The sequence below is a fragment of the Chlorocebus sabaeus genome, chromosome 7 (assembly GCF_047675955.1).
Source record: "Chlorocebus sabaeus isolate Y175 chromosome 7, mChlSab1.0.hap1, whole genome shotgun sequence".
NCBI classification, from domain to species: Eukaryota; Metazoa; Chordata; class Mammalia; order Primates; family Cercopithecidae; genus Chlorocebus; species Chlorocebus sabaeus.
This window is the reverse complement of record NC_132910.1, coordinates 120,892,917-120,911,078: the sequence shown is the minus strand read 5'-3', so window position 1 is coordinate 120,911,078 and position 18,162 is coordinate 120,892,917. Positions and strand designations below refer to the sequence as shown.

Below are 18,162 nucleotides of genomic sequence, written 5' to 3'. Positions count from 1 at the left end.
CTCTTCTCCTAAACACATTCAGATTTTTATCTCTGAATACCATTTTTCTGGATCATTTTCCAATGGGTTTGCTAAGTTTTAAGTACATATTCTTAAATATTTTATCCTTATTCTAAAGATTGTTTCCCTGCAAGAACCACACTTGTTCCATATAAAAAATCTCAAACCGATGAGTAGGGAGGTTACAGATGGAGATAAACAGTGGGAGAAACGTGCAATGCATGCTTTGTTGTATTCAAGTGGTTGCTTTATTGACATAAATACTCAATAGTCATTCATTTTACTAAATTAGAAATTTGTATAAATTCTTTAAAATACATTTGGTTTACAATTTATTTTAAACACGCCAAACATATTCTTCAATGCTAATCGTGTTATTTTTCCAGGTACATCACACACACACACATACACACAAAACAAAAGCCAGAGGCTGCCTTCTTGCTCCCCCATGGTCATCTACCACACAAAGCAGTAGATCTTCCTTTAAACTGAGCTTCCACTAACTTCAAAGAATCTTCTCTGTAGGAGAACAAGGTGCATAAGACACAAGAGGAAACAGAAATCCGACCACAGGAAAAAAACCTTTAAAAATTCTAACCAAAGCACAGAATTCTCCAAACAAGGGAATTGCTCAGCAACAATCAGGTCAGGCATGAAATCACAGACATTAGGGTGAAGTCAGAGAGCTCACCTTCATGTGGAGAGGGAAGACAGCACAGTGATGACACAAAATCTCACAGCAACCACAGTGACAGCAGTGGAGGAAACTGCAGATTTCCCAGGTATACCTATAGTTACTTGAAAAAATGCAATGGACACCATTCCAGTGTCTCAAAGGGTGGCTGTAATCTTTCAGAGCATGCAAAGCCACTTGTTTCAAAGAGTCAAAGTGTCAGCCGAGTTCTTTATTTCTAAATTTTCTGTTTATCAATGTTTTAATTTCTACAAAATAAGCTTCCTGAATTAACTAATATGAGTTGTATCTATAATAAAGCTTATTAATTAAATTTGAGAAAAACTCAATGTTTACCTCATATCCACTGCTAATATGGACCTGGAACTCAGGAGACGTCATTATCACATCATTTCTACAGCCTCTTATCTCATTGGCTAAGTGATCACATGCCAGTCATTGCTGCGAGGTGTTTTTCTTCTTTATTAGATTCCCATCATAGAGGTCACAATAACCTGGGAGAAAAGACAAAGAAAGTTGTATTAAGTTTACATTATTTGCCCAGATGAAAGCAGAAAACCATAGAGTAATGCAAAAAGTATCTCTGTCTCTGAAGGGCCATTATCACTTCTGGAACAAAGGCAGAGACACAAAGGTTTGTATGCGACTGCCTTCCTGGGCTGTCATTCTATAGAATTGCCAAGGTATGTGTTCCCTTATAGTACAGCTTTCCTTATAAACTTCCAGGCAGTGCTCATGATAAATAGGCTCATAAATTATTAATAAATAATCTAGGCTTGGAAGGTCCTAAGTGAAATTATATAAAAATATCTGATCGTAGGCCAGATGCGATGGCTCATGCCTATAATCCCAGTACTTTGGGAGGCCAAGGCGGGCAGATCACCTGAGGGCAAGAGTTTGAGACCAGCCTGGCTAACATGGTGAAACCCCATTTTTACTAAAAACAATACAAAAAAAAAAAAGAAAGAAATATCTGATTGTATGGGATGCTTTTCATCCCAAAGACTTTTCCATCAATCTATAAGTACATATTAAGAACCTATCACTGCTCTTTTTACTGTAAAGATACAGTGTTGCATGCATAACCCTGTATGCAGAGACCTTATAATCCAAAGTGGTAGAAGGGGTAGGGTTGCCAGTGAAAATATAGGAAACTCAGTTAAATTTGAATTTCAAATAAACAGTGAATAGGTTTTGGGGTTTTTTTGTTTTGTTTTGTTTTTTCAGACAGAGTCTCGCTCTGTCCCCCAGGCTGGAATGCAGTGGCAGGATCTTGGCTCACTGCAACCTTCGCCTCCTCGGTTCAAGCAATTCTCCTGCCTCAGCCTCCCAAGTAGTTGGGATTACAGGCACGTGCCACCATGCCTGGCTAATTTCGTATTTTTAGTAGAGATGGGGCTCATGCCTGTAATCCCAGCACTTTGGGAGGTCAAGTCAGGCAAATCACTTGAGGTCAGGAGTTCGAGACCAGCCTGGGCAACATAGCGAAACCCCATCTCTACTAAAAAAACAAAAATTAGCCCGGCATGGTGACACATGACTTTATTTATTTTTCTTTTTTCTTTTTATAACATTTTTTGTAGATATGGGATCTCACTATGTTGCCCAAGCTGGTCTCAAATTCCTGGGCTCAAGGGATCCTCTTGCCTTGGCCTCCCAAATGTTGGGATTACAGGCATGAGTCACTGAGCCTGACCATGAGCATGACTTTAAACACAGCATGATTGTGTGTTTCTCTCACAATGAGCAGATACTAGCACAAGGGGGCAGAAAGTAAAGAAAGGGCAGATGTCCTCTTGAAAAGTAGGAAGCTGAATAGCTTCGGCTTAAGAAAGATTAAAAACAAGACAGAAGACTATTACCTAAGCTAATAAAATCAGATCAATAAAAATCTACACCTTGAAGCTGATAATTTTATAAGTAATATAATTGAATAATATTCAAATATTATTGTACGATAGTTCCCAGTAGAACTAAGCGTATCGAGGGAAAAAATTCTGGGATCTAAGATTATAGACTATCAGTTCTTTTATTGATTTAATCGATGATTTACTGCATTTAAGGAAATAATGGGTTTTTTCCCATAGGTAAAAGAGAAGACTAGTACATTTGCTCTTATTTAGGTGAATACGTAAGCAAGTAAGGAATAGTTAGCATTTTGCTATTGTCTGGGATATTATCACAATGGCTGTATTTAATTTAACAAAAGAATATATATGATTAATAATAGGAGTACGTTTGATGATAGTAAACATTTTAATAAATTTCAGTAATTGCCATAGTTATTAAAGGCAGTCTTTTTGTTTGTTTGAGACAGAGTCTCACCCTGTCACCCAGGCTAGAGTGCAGTGGCATGATCTTGGCTCACTGCAACCTCCACCCCCCAGGGTTCAAGCGGTTCTTATCCCTCCCAAGTAGCTGGAACTACAGGCACACACTACCACATCTGGCTAATTTTTTGTAGTTTTAGTAAGACGGGGTTTTGCCATGTTGCCCAGGCTGGTCTTGAACTCCTGGCCTCAAGTGATCCACCTGCCTTGGCCTCCCAAAGTGCTGGGATTACAGGCGTGAACCACCATGCATGGCCAAATTTAGTCAATTTTTTAAATACTGGAAGTCTTACTTTTTCTTCATAGAAAAAGATTTCTAGTTTTCTACACTAGAAATGGTAGTATCTTACCTTGCATAACATGTTTTCCAAAATCTTGGTGTAATTTCTCTCCTGCTTGTATGTCAAAACTGCCACATTCAACATGAGAGAATAGTCCATGCTCCTGAAAAGAACGTGCAGTGGATCAAATTTTCTAGTTTTAATTTTGTTAAAAACTACCAGATGTTTAATTTCCTTAAAAATGTTTATATGTTAAGCAACATGAAGACTTTTTTGTATTCACGTTACTTTTACTAAGATATGTATATTTTTTGGTCCAGAAACATTGAAATAATGAATACTTTCTTTCAAACGTCTCATATAATAATTATATTATATTTTATATTTCTTCCTCAATAGACTTCATTTCAGCAATCATTTTAGTAATCCTGATTTAGGTATTGAGAGTCTGGTTTTTAAGAGCCCAGTTAGAAATTTGTTAAGATTCTCAAACTGCATTGCATGTATTAAAGTTTATAGCACCCAGTGTCAAACATTTTGCTATAGTATTATAGTAATATTAAAACTGCTTTGAGTGTGCACATGCACACGTGTGTGGGGGGGAGGGGGGTGTTCTTCAAAGAAGGATAAAACACAGTTACGGGCTGAAATATCTTATAGATAATTGTGTACTTTCCCATCAGGGAAAAGATAAAACTAGCCTAACTACATGTGTTTACTATAAGAGTTGCAGGGATTTCACTGAGGAGGAATATTTTTTTCAAAAGTCATGAAATAATATTATTCCAAAAGGATGTTTATGTAAAATATATGAAAATTTTAAAATACAATAATTCATTCTAAAAGCACTGAAATTTCCATTTTAAGACTCATTTGATAATAATGCTAAGAAAATAAACATAATTGGAATCTAGAGCTCAATTACATTTTTAAGTTAAAATACAATAGATTTAGGTTCCCAATAAATAATGGCAAGAGTTAAAAATGAACTTTCATTGAATGAATACATTTGGTTTTATGCAATTCCCTATTTTGAATTCGTTTTTTGCCTTGTACTATAAAGCTTAATATGAAGTCATAGCTCAAGTCTTTTGGGTTACAATATTTTTTTTAAAAAAAAAGAAAAAGTAAATGGCCTCAAATTTACCAGCAGCAAGCAAACAAGGGAAGGGAAGTAGCTTCGTGCTGTAAATGTCAATCAATGGAAACGGAACATAAGCTAAAAATTCAGATTTGTTTGTATTTTAAAATATATGTATAAACTTTGCATTACATTTGGCATGTTTGGGGTGGTGCCACATAATCAAATACATCAAAATGTTATAGAGAGCATTATGAATATTCACAATATGTATGATAAATAAATACCATGGAATCCAACAAGACTCCCAACAGATCCTCATTCTCCGAAAACCTTATTAAAGAAAAAAGGTAGGTTGAAGAAATTCTAAGAATGCTGCTAATGTCCTCCAACTTAAAGAGAGGGCGACTGAGAGCTGAGTAGAAAGACACAGGAAGATGTTCAATACTAGAGGTCCTGGAGGATCTGGAGGATCCTGGAGGATCATACTCCTGGAGGATCTCAGAAAGACAAGAACAGATACTGGAACTTACCATCTTCAGATGGAGAAAACAGATGCTATCAATGGAAATAGGCCCTAGTAGGAGACATTTGTAGGATTTCAGTGAGAAAGCCAAACCCAAATTGTCCAGAACAAGGTTTATAGTTCTCCAATCCTTGAACCCTCAGGTTTCAGAAAAGCAGATAGAACAGACAACCAATGCATCAAAATATAGCACCTAAATTAACAAATCAAACAGCTCTCCAAAACAAAAGAACTATAGCAAAGAGAATTTACTCATACTATGTCATAACAGAAACTTCCAGACAAAGCTCTCTGTTAACCAATAACCAAATGAAATGCATGCCATGGAAACAATGGCAACAGACTACAGTTGAAAAAAAAATTAGCTAGTGAATAACATATGAAAAATCCATCATCAAGAAGACATAACCCAAAGAACAGAACTTATTTCCCACAAATACTTCACACTATAAAATAATTTGAAAGAAAATGAATTCAATAAAAGAACTCAAAGATGAGATGATAAATTAGGGAAACTGAAATGCTACTGGGAAAAAAATGAGAAACAAAAAATTATATTATTATAGATCTAATACATAAATTAGAAACAGAAAAAAACAAGTTAAAAAATTGAAATTACAGCATGGGAATGTCTTAAAACATGTACAAATGTACAGAGAAATAGGGACAAAAAGCTTAAAGCAAATGAAAAGAAATTGGTGAATGTAAATGACAGATAAATGACATCTATCAATCACTGAAAAAGAGGAAAGAAAAGGTATATGAAAAACGAATACAAAAGTATTTCTTTAAAGTTTGAATAAAACTAAATAAAATTTTAAAAATATGTCTTCTAATATGAAAGCTGTTGCAGAATAAGCAAACCAGGTATATTCTCATTAGGTTACTAAATTTTAAAGATGAAGTTAGAATTGTTGAAGCATCCAGGCAGTAAAAGCAAATCAACATTAAACAAGAAAGAAGAAAACATTTGGCTTCAGACTTGGCTTTTTGAACAGTAACATTCAAAATCAGAAAGTAATGGAAAATATCCACAAAACTCTCAGGGGTAAAACAGCATGGCTTTATATTGTAATAATGATCCAATAATTACTCCAATAGAAAAGCAGTGGGCAAATATAGGTGCGGTGGCTCACACCTGTAATCCCAGCACTTCGGAAGGCCAAGACGGGCAGATCACTTGAGGTCAGGAAGTCGAGACCAGCCTGGCCAACCCCATCTCTACTAAAAATACAAAAATTAATTTGGCATGGTGGTACATGCCTGTAATCCCAGCTACTTGGGAGGCTGAGGCAGGAGAGTCACTTGAACCAGGGAGGTGGAGGTTGCAGTGAGCCGATATCAGGCCACTGCAGAGCTAGACTCTGTCTCAAGAAAAGAGAAAGAGAAAAGTAACGGGTAGACATTCCCAAGCATGTAAAACCACTGGGTCTTCTTGAACAAATAATTGAAAAATTGATGAACAAGAGAAAATCCAAGTACACAATTTGAAATTGAAGAAGCTTCCTTAAAAAGATTAAGAATTAGCATTAACTATAAAATATAGAAATTAAATAGAATGCTTGGAACATGACAGTACATATAGTAAAAATAGTATAAATGTTCTAAAAATTTCTAATACAGTAAAAATAACCTAAATCAAAATCCGGAGGCTCAAGAAAGAGAGAAGGGACAAAGGATCACTTTGTTAATCACTTTAGCTTTCATAATGTATCAGTCTATATTATTAATTTAACTATGTTGTATAATTAAAAAAAGATTCATACTTCATGAATTTTCTAATCTTTTTATTAACCTTAGAATAGTGTTAGAGACTAATACTTCTGGTGAAGAAATCTTTATATCTTTATCCTTTATCTGAAATCGATTAATGCCAGAAATTTCATTTTAACTCTTTTTATTTAATGTACAATTGAACAGATTTTACTTTAAAAGAACGTGATTCCAATGTTATTAAGTATTTCTGTCTCATGCATGAAATACATATATATACATTCATGAGACAAATGGAGAGGCAAAGATTCATTTTTCTGCCTGTATATATATTTAGTAAGATTTCTAAAATGACTTCTAATGTTAAAATTTCAATTAGTTTGAGTTGTAGAGTTTAGGGATTTCTTTCTACTTTCTACTTTGAACCTGTCTGCTTTCATTTTATATCAATAAGAGTACCTGCTTTACATTTTTAAAATTAAAATGAACTAAGTTGGGTCCTCAGTCAATATTCTGACCATTACATGAAGAAAAATATTACTAATCATCTGGACGGGTTCTTCTATATCCAATAGTTAAAATAAATTTGGGCTGAGTTTTCTTAAATCATTGCCATGCTTCTTGTAAGTAATGTTATGCACTGGTTACTGTGATGACCAAGAATAAGGCACATAGTTCTTTGTACCGGAATCAGATTTTTCTCTGCAAAAATCTGGTGAGAATTCTCTTGTCAATATAAGGAAACTGAACCCATTGTTAGCATTTGGACCAACAGGCTACCATTCATTGAGCATCAATTTTGGGTTTGCCTGCATAACATGTCAATGAGCTTGATGTTTTAGATCTTCATCATTGATTATTTCCAAACTACTGAAAACGTAACATTCTCATTCTCAGATTTTAAAATGAGTAAAAATCAGACTTAGAAAAGTCTAAGGTAAGGCAGATAATAAATGGTGAAACCAAGATTCAATACCAAGATCTATTTGCCATAATCATGATCTTTGGCTAGAATTTTGCAAACTTCACGCCTGTATGGCTCCGTAGTATAAACGGTTTGCCAAATACAACCTCTGTTCTTTGGACATTAGTAGCCTTGCAACCCTATTTCTTGTTGCTGCCAGTGATACCCACTGTCAGAATAGATCCTATTGTAGTCTCCACTTCTTCCGGCTACTAAACCCTTATTCAAATCATTGTGTAGTGAATTGATTACCAAAGCATAAGTCATGTACCCGCATCTTATTCATATAGAAATGTATGGCTAGCATTTTCAGCTTCTTTAGTAGACGTGAAATCTAAAAATTGCCTAACATATTCTTCTTTAACTTCCCTTACTTACGTTTTTTAATAGCATGTTTCCAAAGTGGTGCTACAGAGCAATTGCAAAAGGATGATTCTTTCAACAAATCATACTAGGTTATATCTAGATACAGATATGTGAAAAAATGAACTTAATCTCTACCTCATGGCACACACACACACAAATGATTCCAGGTGAATTGTAAGTTGAAATTTGAGAACTAAAACAATAAATTTCTAGAAGATAGAATAATATTTTTATGTTTCTGGAGTAGGCAGATATTATTTAAATGAGAACCCCAAACTACTAATCACAGAGTAAAGGACCAATAAAGTACACTACTTTAAAATTTAGAATTTTGTTCATGAAAAGACATTATTAAGCCACAAAGTATAAAAAGTATAAGAAGTATAGTAAGCCACATCATATACTTTGCATATGAACACCTTGATCCACAAATATGCTCAACAAGGGATTCATATGCAAAATATATAATGAATTCCTAACACTCAAAAAGTAAAAGACAAACATGCTAATAGAAAATAGACAAAGGATCAGTCAGAATGGCTATTACTAAAAAGTCAAAAAATCACAGATGCTGGCAATGTTGCAGAGAAAAGGGAACACTTATACACTGTTGGTGGGATGGTAAATTAGTTCAACCATTGTGGACATCAGTGTGGCGATTCCTCAAAGACCTAAAAACAGAACTAACATTCAACCCAGTAATCCCATTACTGGGTATATACCCAAAGGAATATAAATTGTTCTACCATAAAGACACATGCACACATATGTTCATTGCAGCACTATTCACAGATTATATTCAAAGACATATAATCGACCTAAATGCTCATCAATGGCAGATGAGATTTTAAAAATATGGTACATATATACCATGGAATACTACGCAGCCATAAAAAAGAATGAGATCCTATCTTTGGCAGGAACATGGATAAAGCCAGTGGCCATTATTTTTAGCAAACTAACACAGGAATAGAAAATCAAACACTACATGTCCTCACTTATAAGCTAAATGAAGAGAACACATGGACACATAGAGGGGAACAACACACACTGGGGCCTACTTGAGGTAGAGGGTGGGAGGAGGGAGAGGATCAGAAAAAAATAACTATTGGGTACTAGGGTTAGTATCTGGGTGATGAAATAATCTGTACAACAAATCTCCATGACACAAGTTTACCTATGTAACAAACCTGCGTATGTACCCCTGAACCCAAAATAAAAGTTTAAAAAACAAATAAAATAAAATAAATAAAATGAGCCAAAGACCTAAATAGTCACTTCACTAAAACACATATCCAAATGACCCATAAACAAAAAACACTCAGTCACATGAGCATGAAGGAAATGCAAATTTAAAAAAAATGGTAACATACCACTACATACCTAGCAGACTGGCTAAAAATAAAAAGACTAATAATATCAGGTGTTGATGTGGATGTCAAGCAACCAGAACTCTCATCCATTGCTGATGACAACATAAATTTATAAAATCTTTTTGGAAAACTGGTCAGAAGTATCCAGTGCTAGCTAAGCTGAACATATGCATATTCCATTACCCACATTACCCAGCATTTCTCGTCTAATACATACTCAACAGAAATATGTCTCTGTGTGTGTGTGTGTGTGTGTGTGTGTGTGTATGCTCACCAAAAGAAAGATATAGAATTGTGTACAGGAGGACCATTTATAATAAACAAACTTGAAAACAACACAAACTTCATCCACAGGAGAAAAGAGAAATAAGCTATGATATATTCATCTGATAGAAGACTATTCAGCAAAACTATCACTATACCACAACCAGTACAAATGAGTCTCACAAGCATAATGTTAAACAAAGGAAACCAGACACAGAAAAGTGTATGATATATAATGCCATTCACATACAGTTCCAAACAGACAAAACTAATCGGTGGTGTCAGAAGACAGAATAGGGAGCATTTGGGGGGAAGTTAGTTTATATCTTCTAGAGCAGCAGCCCAGCTTCTTTTTTAAAAATTTTTTAACTTTTAATTTTTGTGGGTACATAGTAGGTGTACATATTTATGGGTTTTATGAGATATTTTGATACAGGCATGCAATGCATAATAATCACATCATGTTAAATGGGGTATCCACCACCTCAACCATTGATCCTTTGTGTTTCTAACAATCATATTGTTTATACTCTTTTAGTTATTTTTAAATGTACAGTTAAATTATTTTTCACTATAGTCATCCTGTCACGCTAGCAAATACTAGTTCTTAAGGGTTTCTCTCCTAACTTTTAGGCCTTAATGGGCCTTTACAGACACCTTAATAGGCCTTGCCATCACCTTTGAATCCCATGAGCATTATCCTCTTGCCATACTTCTTTGATGTGAAGTGAGTTCTTTGGTCAGAGACATGTTGTTTGAAATAACTTAATCCAAAGTCCATGTCAGTTATGATTCTTTCAGCTCCAATTAACAGACAACCCAACAAGAATGTGGCATTAACAGAAAGGACATTTATTATCTCATTTAACAAACAGGCGCTAAGGTTGGTACAGACTTGGTTAATTCAACAGCTCACAAAGCTCTTACGTTGCTTTTTTAGTTGCCTTCATGGTCAAAAACCAGAGTCACGTTCAGAAAAGAAAAGCTCTTTATCCTGCAGTATAAGGAAAATTCACCTCTCCAGAGAATTCCTCCCTCATTTTGTTAGCTGGAATTTGGTCTGCTGTCCATTTAAAATAAAATATAACGGTTAAGAGCAAAGAACATGAGCTAGCCTGCCTAGGTCCCGCTTCAGTCACTTCCTAAATGTGTAGAGGTTTCTTATTCTCCCTGGGAATCAGTTTTCTCATCTGCAAAATGTGGATAATAATGGTTTCTGGATCACAGAATTAACTGAATTAAAACATGGAAAGCACTTAGATTCATGCCAGGAATCTAAGAATCACAGAGGAAATGTTCACCAATATTTTTATCATCATTACCATCATCATTTTTATTATTATTCCCAAATCATTCTTTGGCAAGGAAAACAGAATCATCATGTTAGTTACAGAACCCTATCCTGGGAGTGTGGGACATCCAGTCTCTTCTGAAGAACATGGCAGCTGATACCTGCACAAATCTTGGTGCCAGTCATAAAATAGGTCACATATGGCATAGCCCTATTATCATTTGCGTGGCCAAAACCTCAAAAGCAATCATACTACACTACCTGTATCCATTATTCAGTTAAATGTCTAATGTAAATAAGTTAATTGCTCTTCAACGTTAGAAGAGAGAGGTTAATATTAATAAAGCCTTAGGACAAAATGTCTGACAAACACACACACAGTGTATAACATAATATCACACACTCAAGGAATGTGAAGTCAATAATCAGACTATTCACCAGGCAAAAAACTCTGACCCCATTTTCCACCCCCATCATTGACAGAATTTTTTTGTTTTAAGTAGCATAGTCTCCACACTTCAAGTCTCTAATAAAATAGTTTCTAGCACACTATGAACCTATGCATCTCTTGCCCAAAAATTTATCTCCAGTTTCATTGGACCATCTGTGAAAGAAGTACAGTATTTGTTGTCTCATTGTCTTCCCTTACCTGATAGTCATCAGTAAGAAAATAGTAGTTTTCTTTCCCAAAACAGTGGTTTCAAGAGACAGGATTATTGACAGGACAAAATTTATACTGCCTGAGGTCATGTTTATGCAGTGCATAGCAATAGGCTGATAAATGATCTGGTGTTTCAGGTCACTTTCAAGATTCAGTTGGATCATTGTGAAATTGAAGTAAGGATTGTGCAGGTTTCACACAAAACAAAAGTCAATGAAAAATTCAACTCATTGATAATGCACAGAAATAGACATACATCCACATGGGTCTGTTTCTGTGTTCTCTTCCTTACTTTTGTAGAGAGGATGTGCTGTATCTCCTAATGACTTAGTTGAGGCAAAATGTCAATAAAAATAATCGTATATATCAACAACAATGCACTAAGATTAAGCTCTTGCTTTGTGTCAATCCCTGTTTTAATTGCTTTATATCATGTCACTTCAATCCAGTCAGCAAATTGTAAAGTAAATATTCCTATCAGCCCATTTTACAGCTATATCAGAGGAAAATACAGTGCCTTGCACAAAATCACTCAGCAAGTTAGGGACAGTACCAGGGTTTAGAGCCCAGGACTTTCCTCCACTCTCAACCATGTCCCAAAAAATGAGAAAGGCTACAGTGATATAAATTGGACTTGTTTACTGTACTGTCCAGTCCCAACCTCATGCTGAAGACATATGGTTTTGAGGCTTTAATATTATTATATTGATGGTGACTCTTTACTAAGATAGATTTTATGCACCACTGATCCACAACATTTCTAGACTAAAAGTTGTAGTATTATTAATGAAAGTATCATTTTCAAACAATTGTCCATTTTCTAGAGTTTGCATAATAGATGTAGATATGCAATTTACATTTATATGATAACAGCTATTAAAAAGTCTTTGTTCAAAATGATGTTGTCCATATATTTTATTAAGATGAAATGTTTTCTACATGGCATTTTCAACTCAGACGGAATATCCTATCCCTGAAAGTCAAACCTGAGATTACTTTTTATATCACATTTCTAACAATGACCTCAAATCTTATGCTTTAAAAATATTTTCCATTATTTGTCTCAAAACATGTAATAATGATTAGAGAACATTTACTAGTTAGGTGCCAACAAATACCTGTTGAGAGACTACTTTTGGCTAAACACTGTACTAGGCACTGGAGAAAGAATGAATAAAAAGAAAAGTCCTTGTTCTCATGGAGCTTGTATTCTGATAGGAATTACAGACTAATAAAAGAAGTAAACAAATAAATGAATCAATTAGATATTATAAGTGCTGCCATGATCATGATTAGGGGTCAATAGGGAGATGAGAAACATAGGTTGTATGGTCAGAAAAGACCATTCTGACAAAAACAATATTAGATGAGAAGATACTGGCCATGTTCAAAGCAAGAGGGAGTTCTAAGGGGAAGAAAGAGTGTGTACCAAGATCACGGGCAGAAGAGAAGGATGTGTTTTTAAGATGACCAATGTGTTTGGAATGTGGCAGGAGAGCACATGGATGAGCATAATTGAGCTAATGATAGCAATAGATATCATTACTATAACTTGACTTGTCTTTACTCTTCTCATTATTCTATTTATCCATATTCTGCTGTCCTGAAGTGCTGATATGAGTCAGTCACTACGCTCCAGTTCTCTGTCTAGGGGCTAGGCTATAAATGCCATTCCTCATGAGACATATGTTGCAAATTCACCATACACAAAGCAATGTGGCAGCCACTCAGGACACAAAGGTGAGCATGATTTTTCACCAGCCCTTGTATAGGTCAAGTGTCATCTGCAGACTAAAAAAGCTAATAAACACAGACTTAGGTGATGAGCATTTACAGCACACATGTTCACTCAGAGAAGGGCTGTAAAAGCATGGAACACTAACACAGGAGGCTCATCTTCCTTTCTGAGCTGTGCATCTGGGGCATCCTCCATGTCTTTCCCTTTAATATCCCTCTAACCTAACTTAGGAGCACCAGTTGGATCTGCCTACAACTTCCAACTCATTTTCCAAAGAGAAATCTGTCACTATGCACAATGCTTGCTTTTAGTGTGATCTTTGATAGGGCTGAAAATCTTTCTAAACAAATCTTGGCATCTCTTGCTCTCATAGTTTCAGCAAGTTAATTATTCTTCTATAAGATGCTGTTTCCTGGGATTCAGTGAGCTGACATTCCTTCATGTTAATTTATTCAAGGCTAAACAGTTACATTGATTAGACAACTCAACAGCACCAGGTCATGATGCCTATGGAGTTGCTCTCTTTGAATTTCAATGCAGTTAAGTGACAGAGAAGTGAGGCTGGTATGCCTCTGCCATCACCTTTGTGAAAGTCCAATAGACTTTTTTAAGGTTCTTGTTAGGAATGGGTGTTGTTTCTATGTAATACTCTGAAGAGGATCCTCTTAATAAATTTCAGTAATACCAAAGCTTAGGAGAAACAAGATGATCATGCAGAGCAACGTAGACCCTTTCAGGGTAAGAGTTCTGTATATAATGAAGAGTATTCCATTGAAAGCAGCATTTTGAAGAATGGTGGTAGTGTGATGCACATCTAGGAACTGACACAGGAAAAGTGCTACAGTGAATGACTGGCATTTCTGCATGAGCTGCATGCATAGAGTGATAGAATGCATTGAAGCAAACTATAGAACAGAGCATAGTACAGAGGAGCTGAAGAAGATGACAAGGTTATTGATTAGCAAACAGCCCAACTTGCCACACTGTTTAAGCACAGTGACCACCTTTCTAACTCTTCATTATTTAAACCTCAGATTACACCTCAAGACAGTTTTGTTGTCTGCTTATGTACACCTTTGAAGACCACAGAGAACTTCAAAATACCACTCCAGAGAAATTCACTAGGACTTCTGACTAGTGAGGGATTTTCATAGAACAGAAAAGATGTGCAAGAGGATGCCTAAAGAAGAAATAATTAGGACTCTAATATCTAATGTTCCACTTCCAATAGTTGCTTGCAGTAATTTTTGCTGTTATTCCTTTCCATTACCTCAAACCTTCTTCAAAATCTGCTATTATCATCAGTTTCGGTTAGTGATGCACTCGAGAAATAAAGGAAGTAAGAAATTGGTCTTTGTTGCATAGCAAAGGGGATAACAGAGTTTCTAATAACCAGATATCATGAGAATTCCATCACAAGACAGCACTAGGTGCTAAACCATCAGAAACCACCCCCACGATCCAATTACCTCCCGCCAGGTTTCACTTTCAATACTGGGGATTAGAATTCAACATGTGATTTGGGTGGGGATGCAAATCCAAGCCATATCATTCCAACCCATATTGTCCCAAATCTCATATCTTTCTCACATTTCAAAACACATTCACGCCTTCCTAACAATTCCCCAAAGTCTTAACTCATTCCAGCATTAACTCAGAAGTCCAAGTCCAGAGTCTCATCTGAGACAAGGCACTTTCACCTATGAGTCTCTAAAATCAAAACTAAGTTCATTACTTCCAAGATACAATGGGGGTACAGGCACTATGTAAATGGTTCCATTCCAAAAGGGGGAAATTGGCCAAAATGAAGGTGTTACAGGCCCCATGAAAGTCCAAAACCCAGTAGGGCAGTCATTAAATCTCAAAGCTCCAAAATAATCTGCTTTGACTCCATGTCTCACTTCCAGGCAGCACTGATGCAACGAGTGGGCTCTCAAGGCCTTGGGCAGCCCCACCCCTGTGACTCTGCAGGTTACAGCCCCTGTGGCTGCTTTCATGGGCTGGCATTGAGTGCCTGTGGCTTTTCCAGGCTCACAGTGCAGGCTGTCTGTGGATCTACAATTCTGGGGTCTGGAGGACAATGGTCCTCTTCTCACAGCTTCACTAGGCAGTGCCCCAGTAGAATCTCTGTGTGGGAGTCCAACCCCACATTTTCCCTTTGCACTTGCCTAGCAGAGGTTCTCCATGAGGGTTCTTCCCCACTGCAGCAGACTTCTAACTGGACATCCAGGCATTCCCATATATCCTCCCAAGCCTTAACTCTTTCCCTCTGTGCACGTGCAGGCTTAACACCATGTGGAAGCCACTAAGGCTTAAGGCTTGCACCCTCTGAAGCAATGGCCAGAGCTGTACCATGACCCCTTTTAGCCATGGCTGGAGAGGGAGCAGCTAGGAAGCAGGATACCATGTCCCAAGGCAGCACACAGCAGCAGGGCCCTGGGCCTGGCCCATGAAACCATTTTTCCCTCAAAGTTTCCAGGCTTGTGATGAGAGGGGCTGCCATGAAGGTCTCTAAAATGTCTTGGAGACATATTCCCCATTGTCTTGGCTATTAAACTTCAGCTCCTCTTTGTTTAGGCAAATTTCTGCAGCTTTCTTAAATTTCTCCCCAGAAAATGGGTTTTTCTTTACTACAATATGACCAGGCTACAAAGTTTCCAAACTTATAGGTTCTGTTTCCCTTTTAAATATAAGTTCCAGTTTCACATAATCTCTTTGCTCATGAATATAATCATATGCTCTTAGAAGCAGCCAGGACACTTCTTGAGCACTTTGTTGCTTAGAAATTTCCTCTTTCAGATACCCTAAATTATCTCTCTCAACTTCAAAGTTCCACAGATCTTAGAGCAGGAGGACAATGCTGACAGTCTCTTTGCTAAAACATAGCAAGCGTGACCTTTACTCCAGTTCCCAATAAGTTCCTCATCTCCATCTGAGAGCACCTCAGCCCAGACTTCATTATCCATGTCACTATCAGCATTTTGGTCACAATCATTTAGCAAGTCTCTATGAAGTTCCAAACTTTTCCACATCTTCCTGTCTTCTTCTGAGCCCTCCAAACTGTTCCAACCTCTGTCCATTACCCAGTTCCAAAGTTGCTTCCACATTTTCAGGTATTTTATAACAATGCCCCACTTCTCTGGTTCCACTTTTCTGTATTCACTCATTCTTGCATTGCTATAAAGAACTACCTGAGGCTGGGTAATTTGTAAAGAAGAGACATTTAATTGGCTAATGGTTCTGCAGGCTGTACAGGAAGCATGGTTGGGAAGGCCTCAGGAAACTTACAATTATGGTGGAAGCAAAGAGGAATAAAATACATCTTCAGATGGCCAGCAGGAGAGAGAGAGACAGAAAGAGAGAGCACGTACTTGCAAAGGGGAGGGGTTACACACTTTCAAGCAACCAGATCTTGTTAGAACTCCATCACAAGATAGCACTAGGGCGATGATGCTAAACCATTAGAAACCACCCCCATAATCTAATCACCTCACACCAGGCTCCACTTCCAACACTGGGGATTACAATTCAACATGAGATTTGGGTGGGAGCACAAATCAAAACCATATCAAACCGTTTGCACATAGGAAACTCAGAGAATTCATTAGAAGAGGAGATCAGCAAACAATACCAAGAAAATGGAAACTCCCGGCAATACTGGGAGATAATAAGAATCACCACATTTTCTACAATGCAAAGGGTAGAGGCTTAACCATTCTATCAGATACTAAAGGAAAGAGGACTCAAGAAACTTGAAGGATGTGGGGTCACTCAGGTTACAGATGATTGGTTTATCTAAATGCATTAGGTACAAATTTCAGTCCATATATTAAAGCAATTATTTTCTTTTATAACAACTTAGTTTCTGTTGCAAACTTTGACTTTGTGGTGGAAAATTAATATAACTGCTTTCCAGGATGCATATGAGTTTCCAGTGAATATGGAATACCTGTGAAACAGAGGAAAACCTTCTCCTGGTCTTGTTCATCCTGTTTCCATGTTGGCCGCCAAAGAGGAAGGCCTATTCTCTCCTGGTCTCTTTCATGGTTCAAGGAGGAGACTAAACCCTGTTGCAGTGGCCCCTTCTATCTGGTTCATTAGATTTGCTTAATTTAGTGCCTTCTGCAAATGTACCACTACTTCCTTCCCCGCACTGGAATATGGAGGACCTCTGTAAGGCCAACATATGATGCAGTGCTAAGTGTTCCATGTCTCTGGGTAATTCTGGTGTGCAGGGGGCCTTACTTTCCCCAACCCTGGCATGAGAGAAAAGGATGCAAACAGGAACCTTACTCTTATATCATCAACTTTCCCTTTGGGCCTGAGATTTTTACAACATAAAACACAATACCTTTGAAACCCAAAAGCTTTTCTTCGCTGTTCTTTAGAATCATAAATTTCTGAGGCAACGATTGACAATTGGCTGAAAAGAGAGAAGGACAAGAGGGAGAACCACAAGAAAAGTGGAAATATTCATATTTTGTAAAAGTCATGTCCCTTTATATAAGGAAATGTTTTTGTTTTTTGGTTTTGGGTTTTTGTTTGTTTGTTTGTTTGTTTGTTTGTTCTTTTGCAAAAGACAAAGGGTTTATAAGATCCAAAGAGAAACCGGAGTATGAGGAAATGTTATTGGCTACTCATTAAGCAATTAGTTTGTCCCACAAAAAAGGCGCTATCCCATCATTCCTTGCAAGGCTCTTGCTTCTTCCTTGTGACTGTAGAAAGCATGCCAACAGTTCACAGTCTGCTCATTTGATTGTTCCTGAGTCCCAACCCAATCCCTGAGTCTATAAAATCTACCTTCCTGGAACATTCAGTCTTTCAAGTTCTTAATGAGTAATAAGTAAACATAGTGATTCCTGAATAGGCTTAATTTAAAA

The 18,162-nt window shown here is 36.8% G+C and overlaps 1 long non-coding RNA gene across 1 annotated transcript in view; it reads right to left on the bottom strand.

Annotated features, from left to right (window-relative positions):
- Positions 1 to 225: 225 nt before the first annotated feature.
- The window catches only part of LOC103236523 (uncharacterized), a 55,466-nt gene continuing 37,529 nt past the window's right edge, over positions 226 to 18,162 (bottom strand). Inside the window, exons 2-3 of the long non-coding RNA XR_012093570.1 lie at positions 3,375 to 3,468; positions 226 to 1,188 (exon numbers count right to left, since the gene is read on the bottom strand). This is a non-coding gene — a long non-coding RNA (uncharacterized lncRNA). The remainder of the gene's footprint in view (positions 1,189 to 3,374; positions 3,469 to 18,162) is intronic.